This window comes from Aedes aegypti, chromosome 1 (assembly GCF_002204515.2).
Source record: "Aedes aegypti strain LVP_AGWG chromosome 1, AaegL5.0 Primary Assembly, whole genome shotgun sequence".
In the NCBI taxonomy this organism is placed as follows: domain Eukaryota; kingdom Metazoa; phylum Arthropoda; class Insecta; order Diptera; family Culicidae; genus Aedes; species Aedes aegypti.
This window is the reverse complement of record NC_035107.1, coordinates 40,785,879-40,796,915: the sequence shown is the minus strand read 5'-3', so window position 1 is coordinate 40,796,915 and position 11,037 is coordinate 40,785,879. Positions and strand designations below refer to the sequence as shown.

Genomic DNA, 11,037 nt, shown 5'->3' with positions numbered 1-11,037 from the left:
CAAATTTACAAAGATTTGATTACACGGCGCTGGGATTGTCTTACAGCAGCGATGGGGTGAACTTCCTTAAGCGGAAAAGGGGTGGGACAAGCAAAGGGTTAAAGACTGAGTTTCCGAAAATCGTAACCATGCAAGACAAATGGGATGAGGGTTGGCAAATAGAAGGTAGTTATCGAGCAGTGGCGATGCTGGGTGCCTGCTGGTTTGATGGGTTCTGTGCATTTCTTGCATAAATTTATAACCATTTTCATAATTTATGGCTACAGTCGGCAGTTTTATGGTTAATAAAAACCAGAGAAACAATTATTGTCCCCTGGATTTTGGGAAAGGGGTAGATTTAAGAAAGAAGCTCTGAGATTCTGGTTTCAAGCGAAACGAAATAAGGATTCTCAAAAAGTTTGTATTCTATTATTAGGTGATATAGTGAAATAATTACACTGAAACTTTCATTCACATAATTTCTATTTACGTGAATTTCAATTGAAAATATTTGGCTCACTAGACAAAGTTCAATCAAAATTAAAGTTTGACAAATGTATGTTATTATCAGAAAAACTTCTTTGAGTAAAGGCCTGAGAATCTACAGGTGTAACCGGAAAACTTTCTAAGATTAATGAATAAAGCTCATGTTGAAAAGGATAGAGTATTCAGATGAGTTGAAAAAAGGAAGAACATAGGAGGCTTTGCTAATAGAAAAAAGTCAAGACTTTGATGATTCAAGTCGCTGCCCGTAAAGGCTTAAGGCAGATTCAACAAAATTTATGAATAACAGAAGCTAAATATCAAGAGCTTGGATTTATCCGGTCTAAACACATTTAGACTCCAATAAACATAATCAATTATGTTTAGAATATAACGGCCGACTATCTGGAACACCCAAAAATTCAGTTATAGGACTTGTAATTACGAATCTCTTGAAGGTAAGTAAATAAGGTTTATACTCATGTGGGCTCACACAATAATGATAAACTTAGTTTAGGTTCTAATTACGCTTTTAGGTTATCATTGAAATCCTTTGGATAAAAGCCACCATATATATATATATATATATATATATATATATAAACATAAACAAGGGCAATAGAGTATGTCCTACTCATATATAAGTCTAACGACTGATCTAAGAGCTGTATTGAAAACAGGACTTCGAATCTACGGCCGTAACCAGCAATCTCTCGAATGTTATTGAATAAGGTTCATACTAAAAAGGAGTTTTCAGTGATTTCAACGAAACAAAAAAAAGTATAGGATACTAATTTAGAGCTTTCCTCCCCTCATCCGGCGAACCTCGTTAAGTCACATTTTGCACATATGAATGTTTACTCGGAAAGTTAATCAAACACACTCCTCGTCGAGAAATCTATTTTTTCTTCAAATCAGCCACTCGTAATCACACATTCGTCCATCTAGTTCTACTACTAATCCCCCTCTCACACGGATTCTACACGTAGACCCTATTGGTCATTCACATAGAGTTCCTTTGTATCAACCGGTGTGTGTCCGGTGATTATCACTGACTGTGTGCGTCTCTTGGGATTTCGTCTCTGTCATTAGGAAGAACCCTTTCCCATCTTTTGCCGCAGTCATTCAGCCTAGAAGAGTATGGCCAATCGTTAATGAAAAGGTCCTGGTCAAGCAAAGTCCAGTCGTCACAGTCGTCGTCACCGCCGTCTACTAAAGTAAATACAAATCCGTAGATATGAACGGACACCATCAGCAATGCTGCAGTGTGCCTAATCTCTTTCACTGTATTATCCCTAGGATTGGCTGCCATTGGAATGAAGTGTCTGAGCCCAGAACCCAAGTTGAAGTTACAAATATTTGCGCTCGGGATTATATTTGCATCGGTTACGGACGGTGTCATTCTCCAATTCGAGTGCGAAGAAGTATGGGTGGGAGTGTGTGCAAAAATCGGTTTCAGGATTTTGCTAAAATTACCGGAACGTCCGGCCAGGCTGAACATCGAATTGAGGCAACCGAAGTGGGAACTAGTTTATGCAAAGGACCCATTTCAGTTCGAATGCGAACAAAGACCGTGTCGGTAAATATTGACTGTTGCATACGTGCAAGTGAGCCTTAATTATCTTTTAACACTACAGTCTCCGGAGACGACGTTTGTGCGAGATTGGTTTGAGACAGATAAGCAAAACTGTCTCACTAGGATTAGGTATTAACAGTACGTTGATTCAAATATGACTCGACAATTTACGAGCTTAAATTCTAAAACAAATAAAACAGTTTGAAAAACATAAAGAGAGAATACAAGAAGACAAAAAAAAAACAAGAAGACAAGAAGACAAGAAGACAAGAAGACAAGAAGACAAGAAGACAAGAAGAAAAGAAGCGAATTCGAACAAAATGGAACGGAGAAAGCAATGAAATGAAAATAGAAGTGACATATAAACAAAATGGATGCAAAATGAAAATGAATTACAGTGAAATGGAATGTTCATGCAATAAGAAAGGAAACACAATGAAAAGGAAATGGTCACTTTAGTGTTCGGAGGCAGGAAACGGTACAAGCCAATCTATTAGGTGGATCAGTCGAATTGTACCACGAGCAATTTCAGCACAATCTCATCACTCGCAGCACTTTGCAAGACTGGCATGTTATTTGTCTCTTCCCGATTGCTCAGTTTTTCATTTTTACTGGAACTATATGCCATGATGCATCTTAATCCCTACATCCTCCTCCTGGTCCACTCTTATAATTATAAGATTGTTTCTTCTATTATCTTTCAATTAAAACATAAATTCATATTATCTTCCATTCATTCCATGTTGTCCTTGAATCCTTTCTTACTAAAAATAACGTACATTTAGATCAAAAATATTGCTACACCATCATCATCATTATCATCATCATCATCATCATCATCATCATTCCTCATTCCTAACTCGTCATTCTCCATTTATTATTACTCACTCCTCATTTCTTACTGAATCCCGTTTCCCCATTCCTCACTTCTCATTTCTCTTTCCTCACTCCTCATTTCTCATCATCGTCATTCCTCGTTCCACACTTCTCTTTTCTCATTTCTCATTCCTCATTCCTCCCTCCTCACTCCCCATTCTTCATTCCTCACTCCTCACTCTACTCTTCATTCCACATTCCTCACTCTTCATTCACCATTCCGTACTCTTCACTCCATACTCCTAATTATTAACTCCTCAATTCTCATTTCTTACTACTCACTCCTTATTTTTCACACTTCATTCCTTATTCGTCAGTTCTCATCTCGCATTTCTCAATTTTAATTCTCTATTCCTCACTCCTCATTCTCCATTTCTCATTCCTCATTTCTTATTTTTCACTTCTCGCTCCTCATTCCCCTTCTTTACTTTCCATTCCTTATTCCTATCTCCTTACTGCTAAATTTTCATTCCTCACTTCTCACTTCTCATTTCTTATTTCTCACTCCTCATTACTCACTCCTTATTCTCATTCCTCATTCCTCACTCCCCATTCCGCATGGCTCATCCCACATTCCTCATTCCTCAATCCTTATATCTCATTTCCCATTCCTCATTTCTTACTACTCATTCCTCGTTCCTCATTCCTCATTCCTTATTCCTCATAATTTACTTCTCCTTTCTCAGTCCTCATTCTTCAGTCATCACTTTTCGCATCTCAATCCTTATTCTTTATTTTCCATTCCATAGTCATTCCTTATTCCTCACTCTTCACTTCACATTCCCCATTCTTCACTCCTCGCTCCTTATTTATTACGTCTCACTCTTCACTCCTCTCTCCTATTTTCTTATTCCTTCCTCATCATTCATCATTTCTCATTCCGTACTCTTCATTTCTCACTCTTGATTACTCATTTTTCACTCCTTACTCCTCATTTCTCACTCATCATTCCTTATTGCTCACTCCTTACTCCTTACTACCGACTTACTCTCATTCTTCAATTCTTACATCTCATTTCTCACTCCTCACTTCTCACTCCTCAATTCTCATGATTTACTCCTCCTTCATCAATCCTTATTCCTCATTCTTCACTTCTCACTTTTCACTTCTCAGTTCTCATTCCTCGTTTCCCATTCCTTACTCTTCATTCTTCATTTCTCATTCGTCACTCTTCACTCCTCTATCCTCATCCCTCACTCGTCATTCCTCACTTCTCACTCCTTATTCCTCACTCCTCATTGCTCATTTCTCACCTTTGATTCCTCATTCCTCATTCTTCATGCCTCGTTCTCCATTCCTCATTTCTCATCAAATACTTCTCACTTCTCATTCCACAGTTCTCAATCCTCATGCCTTACTCCTCATTTCTCATTCCTCACTTTTCACTCCTTATTCCTCGTTTCTCATCCCTCATTCTTAACTCCTTATTCCTCTTTCCTCTTTCCTCACTACTCATTCCTCATTCTTCACTTATCACTTATTATTATTCCTCACTCATCATTCCTCACTACTCACTCCACATTCCTTACTTCTCATCCCTCATTCCTCTCTTCTAATTCCTCATTTCTTAAACTTATTCCTAACTCCTCATTTCATACGTCTCATTTATCACTACTCTCTTTCAATTCCTCACTCTTTATTACTTACTCATTATTCCTTATTGCTCACTCAACACTCCTTCCTTAGAATTTCTCACTCCTGATTTCGCATTCTTCACTCCTCATTCATCACTTCGCACTCCCTCTTGGGGGAATTGATTCACCCTCTCGGGCAAATTGATTTACCCTGTCGGGGGAATTGCAATTCTGGTACACGAGGTAAATAAATGAATGAATGAAAACGGAAACCTCTGATAGTATGCAAATATGTAATAAAATGATACAGATAGTACTTCTTCGTATCAGACATATTCGTTTTGGTAGTTTTCATCCTTTTGAGGACTTGCAATTGTCACATTTTGATCCTCGTTTTATGTTGATGAAATTCCTCATTTTGCGTCTCGAACCTGTGACACTCGTATTGTTGAGTTATTGTCCTGCTCCTTTGCTCCTACGGCCACATAAGATGAATAGTATTGGAAAGAAAAGTGACCAATTTAAACCATCACTTTTCCCCGTCATAAAACCTGCAATTGTAGTAGTGAGAAGATTTATGTTTGACTCCCTCTTACCACTATATGCAAACACAAAGCACGTGGTATATCTGTCAAAACATTGGATGGCATTTAAACATGCCCTGTATTCGAATATAAAGCCAATATAGTGCTTATTTAATGCCTATATGCATCAAGCTTAGAAGCATTAATGATGCTGTAATAGAGTTTCTATGCAGCGGAAGTGCTGTTATAAGGTGTGTAAGCATTTGTGGTGCTATTATAATGTATGTACGTATCTACGATGCTGATTAAGGGCTTATTATTAGTGCTTATGGTCAGTGATGCATTTGAACGCGTTCAGTTCGCGTTCCAGTTCAATTTTTTGAACGGAGTGATCAAGTAGGCTTGCTCATTGTTCAGTTCAAAAATTTGAACACTAGAGAGCAAAAAATTGAACGCAGATGGATTTGACCGATTTCACGGCATCTGAACGTGCCAAAGTTGTTTTGAAGGTACTCAAAGCTAGAAATGCTATGTTTATTATAATTGAATGGAACTTAGCATCAATTTAAGAAATGTTTTACAGGTATAAACCTAAATCCATGCTTTGATTACCGTTGTAATGCATTGCGTCTGAACGGGCCGTTCAAGAGCAACGACAGGCTCTGGCTCGAGAGTTCAATGTTTACTGCGTTCTCGTTCATTTTTGGCTCGCGTTCAGTTCTAAATGCATCACTGCTTATGGTTACTTGGGTGATTTACTCTCTCAGGCAGGGATGGTGAACCTTACAAATTATTTGCAAAACCTTACAAATTCATTTCAAATTTTACCTGTATCTTCCAGATGTTTGTTCGAAAATCTGGAATATTCAAATCTGGAAGGTTGGCATCGCTGCTCTCAGGAGAGTTCATGCATTGCCTTGATGAATTTGACCACATAACAAATCATAACATAACATAACAAACATAAATTAACTTTTTTCAGCAACAAAACCAAATCTTTAAAATACATACATCCGATTCTGTTTTTGCACGGGGGATGCGTACCCGACCAGAAGGAAGAAACAAGATTATAACAGAATGTGTTCCCGTGATATGATTTTTTTATATCACCAGTTGTTGTAAAACATGTACCGTTAGTAGTTAAAATAACAAAAATTCTTACAAAATTGGCACCATACTAAACTAAAATATAACAAACCCTGTTATAATAATAACAAAATTATAACAGAATGTGTTGCAAGGATGTTACAAACTAACAAAATTATTGCAAACTATGTTACTGTTTATGACATCAGATGTCATTTGCAACAAACTTATAAATTAAAGCGAGATGAAAGCGAATGCAATGCAGTATCGATGTTATGTCGATGCAGCATGAAGTGGTGTAAAATCGAACTTGAAGTGGAAGCAAATTGGAATAAAAATATAATCAATTTATTTCTACTCCATTTCTATTCCGAAACTATATCGAAATGGAAGTTTAATGAAGCGAAACGTGAATGAAAAAAAAAAACAATCATAAAAAGAAATGAAAAGCAAGAACAACATTCAAGTATGACAAAACTGCAATGAAAGCAAAATGAAAGCAAAACCGGAGCAATATCGAAGCAAAATAAAATAACAAATAGCAGACAAAAGAACGTCGAATCCAGACAAAAGTAAAATCTTATCAATTTCGAAGTGAATTTGAAGTAAAATTTAGCGGAATGGATGCGATATTGAGATTCAATCAAATCTAATTGTTAGTAAAACTTAAGTGAGAGAACTGAAACCAAAATGTTTGTGAAATGCATTTGGAAATGGAAGCAAAATAGAAGAAAAAAGGAAGTAAGATGGAGACACAATGGAAGCGAAATGTATGCAAAAATGAAAACGTAAAAGATAAATTATATATTTAAAATATAGTTATTTAAAATTGAAACTGAATGGGAGAGAAACAGAAGCAACATGGAAGCGGTATTAAAGCGAAATGTCATATAGATGAAGGCTTTTACATCAATTAGGCGAAAAAGCACAAGCATGATTGAAGCACAAGAAAGCGAAAAGAGAAGCAAAATGAAGGCGAAACGGAAGTAAAATTGATATGGAATTGAAATAAAATCTGAAATGAATGAAGAAAAACTTAAAATGAATCAGAAAGTAATACGAAATCGAGACAGAATCTAAACTAAATCGGAGCAAAATCAAACTCTAATCGAAACTGAAGTAAAATTGTTTTAAGATTGAATCAAAATGAGAACGAAATGGAAACAAAATGGAAATGAAAAAGGAAAGAAATGCAAGTGAAATGGGGAGGAATATAAACAGAATGGAAGCGAAATGAAAGCAGAATATAAACGAAAGGGATTTAAAATAAAGTGAAATATAAAAAAATCAAAGCGAAATGGGAGCAATACTAATAAACAAATGAATGCAAAGTAGTAGCAAATTGGAGGCATATTTGAAATAAAAAGTTAAAACTAATTCAAAGCGAACAGGAAACGAATATGGAATAGAAATTAAATGGCAATGAAATGGTAATAGTATGACAATTGGAAGGCAATACAAGGAAAAAGGTTGTGAGGGGAAGCGAAATGAAATGCCAATGAAAGTAAAATGGACTTATACTAGAACGAAAATGGAGGAACGGCAATTAAAACAACTAAGAAATGGTAAGTTGAAGGTCATTGGAAATGAAAAGGAATGAAAAGTTTTTGGAATATAACAGAAACGGAATGAAAAAAGACAATCTCTGTCACAATTCAGAATTTATTTAAAATTATTACAAGTTGTCATGAAGACCCCTCCTCTTATCAACCTGTTCGACATTCGACATCAAATTTTAAATCACAGAATGGCAGCACACGTCCACTTTTACGACCTCGTTTGGCCCGCCAAAACGTTTGTCGCCTATAAAAAGCTGTACAATAGTCAACTTAATTAAATTTTTGCACACTATCACGACCACTGGCATCCACATATCCACATATGACGGGTTGGCATTACGAGTTCAGGTTTTCCCTCTCCGGTCTGAAAAATCTGACAAACCGAGTGTCGACGGCGACCCAACCGCGAGCGAGGGTGGATGAAGAATAAAATTTTATTGGTGCATAAGATTTAATCCCACTGACTTCGTTCGTGTATGTAATTTTGACGCTCGCTGCCCATATTTCGCTTCCGACTTTGCCCCAGAGACATGCAGAAATTGGTTTGGTCATATGCATAGACCATAAACATATGTAATTTCGAATCCTTACATTCGTTGGGAAATGTCGTCGCAAAACCACAATCGGGACGTCAGTTTTCGGCTAACGGAAGCGTGACGATGACGGAATCATGAAAAATTATTAGATATTCATTAAAACCGCAATTTTGCAACAGACCCACCCTGTTGGAGTTGACTACACGTGTAGTTCAGTTTTTCACCAAACAGGTAAAGCAAACGATAGAGTGAAGGGTATCATTCTAGGATAATCAATTTCACTTTATTGCACAGTAGACAAAATCCGACATATAATCACACTTATTTCGTGTCGCTTGATTCAAAAGGTATGAAGCTGCCTTTGTTATGTAAAAATTCCATTGAATAGATTTGCGTTGATTTCATTCACCAAACGCGACTGCAATTGCCTTTTTTATATAAAATAACGTGAACCATTTCTTTTCAATATAAATAATTTAATAATATTACTGGTAACCTCTTTTATCGAAGACCATCAATAATATATTGCACGGTCCTTTTTTGTTCATACAAATGAAATGGTATATTATTCTGAGTTATACGAATGTTCTTGATCCTCCAAGGACTTCGTAACATATAGGGCAAAAGATCTTCTAGCGTTATCAGTTGTATATTATTGTTATTTTTTATTATGACAAAGTCTCTGAATCCTGCTACCGAGTAAACGGAGTATTTTTATGATATGTACGTACTTGATCCTCCAAGAAATCCGACGAATATGGAATGAAGGATCTACAAAATATTGCATTCATAAAAGCAAAACTTTGAATGAAGAGCAATGTCCTTTTTACTCCACAATTTATTCAGTATAATAACAATCCGTAAATACACTGGTATATCTTGTTGATCTTATGGACTGTATTTTTGGAAGTTATCGGTTGACCTAAAACTTCCTAAAATTTACTCACCACAATACGCAGTAAAATTCTTCAAACATTTCTGGTACGATTGAGGGCAGGTCTTTGCCAATTATAGCCTGATTAATTTGCCCCAAGATTACAGATGTATGGAATAATCCATCAGATTAGGATGAAGAACGACTAGAGCACTTCTAATTTGCCGTGGGGGTTTTACTCAGCCGAATTGTCTGAAACTTTGCAATATGAAGCCTACGACGCATAATGGGGACAAATATAAACTTAGCAGCTTTGGAAAATGCCTCCTGGCGAAGTGAATCAAAGTGCATTGAATAGGATCTAGCTTACTACCTATATATACCAAACGTTTGAGTTTAGATTTCGGATCACAATACATCTTGAAGCAGTCTGATTTATAGTTCATTTAATATCCATGAATCTCTCAGTTGTAGCCATACCCAGCAGCAAAGTATTTGCCAGCCTCTCCCTGTCGGTGGAAGTTGGGCAGACCCGCGTGGATGTTCTCCTCGATACCACAGTGGTTCTCACCGCGGACAATCTTGAAGAATCCATTTTCTCCCCACTCGCGACCCCACGAGTTGGCCACCAGCCAGTACTTGACTCCGTTCTCCACGCCCCATCCGAGCAGCTTGACGGCATGTCCTCCAGACAACGGTCCCCACACGTGCCGATAGATTCCGCTCTTGTAGGCGTGTAGATCCAAATAGGTGTGGAAAGCAGCCTGAACTGGTCCGTTGATGAAGATCTCCTCCATGATCTTGCGCTCGTCATTGGGAAGCGAGTAAGCTACTCGTCCGTAGTGACGATCCTGCCAGACGTCGGTCACGTTGTATCCGGAGCGGCATTTATTCGAACACTTAGGAGTATCCTCATCCTCTCCGGGAATGCGGCATTCTCCAATCGGATATGGGTGACATCCCTGACGCGAGTTCAGCGGACCTCCCGAAGAAAGACCCTTCTCGACCCAGAACTGCCAGGCCGGACCCAGAGTACCTCCACGGCAACCCTGTCCACACGAGTGACAGCAAGACAACAGATCCAAAGATCCGAAAATGAACTGCTCCTTACCCTTGGAGCGAACACACCAACGGTCGGTCATGGCCGAGGCAGCCGAAACGGCCCAGCAGGATCCGCAGCATCCTTGATCGCGGATTTCCCTTAGACTTGGACACTCTGGCCACTTTTCACGAGCGTCGAATGTATCCGGAAGATCCAAATCTTCGACGTCAGCCATGATTCCCAGCGGCAGCTTAGTGCGCTCCAGGTCAGCCATGTTGACACCCGATCGGTATCCTGCCGGAGGTTTCGGGTTGCTGCCGGCTCTCCATGTTCTCGTCAAGTGACTGAACTTGGATGCCAACAAGGCGGTGTTCTGGAATCTGGCTCCAAAGTAGGACTGGTTGCGGTTCACTGGGTACTGTCCACTTGGATATTGAGCACCGGAATATTCACCCGAGTATTGGTTGTACTGATTGTCTGGGTAGCGGGCAGAGTTTTTCGATGAGAACTTTGGGGACGGAGTGCCGTAGCCTTGGGCCAATGCGGCCTGGCAGCAGGCCAGTACCAACACGAAACGGAACATCTCCACGGGGGTTATTTGTGCTGTGCACCCTCAAACGAGGGAGAAATGCAACTTGTGGGATGCTGACGAGATGATGCTTATTTATAAGAAAGTAAAAGATGGAAGGGAGTGCTTTGAACTCGCAGGTCTCTTATCAGCAGGGCCTGATTAGAGATCGAATCGAAACAGCTGATCGTGTTGCGCTGATTCGTTGTGGCTTTGTCTATGAACATCCGTTCACTTTGGGGACGGAGTGTTTTGACGAATAAGCGTTTGCATGATTGTGAATGAATTTTATATTCTTTATTCTGCTCAGCAGACTGACGCTGATAACAACTTTGAGCGTATTTGTAGAATATGAATTTT

The 11,037-nt window shown here is 38.6% G+C and overlaps 1 pseudogene across 1 annotated transcript; it reads right to left on the bottom strand.

Moving 5' to 3' along the window:
• Window positions 1-9,496: 9,496 nt before the first annotated feature.
• Window positions 9,497-10,744, bottom strand: LOC5567148 (annotated as a pseudogene). The gene has a single exon (XR_002498751.1). The product of XR_002498751.1 is annotated as a cathepsin B (transcript).
• Window positions 10,745-11,037: the final 293 nt, after the last annotated feature.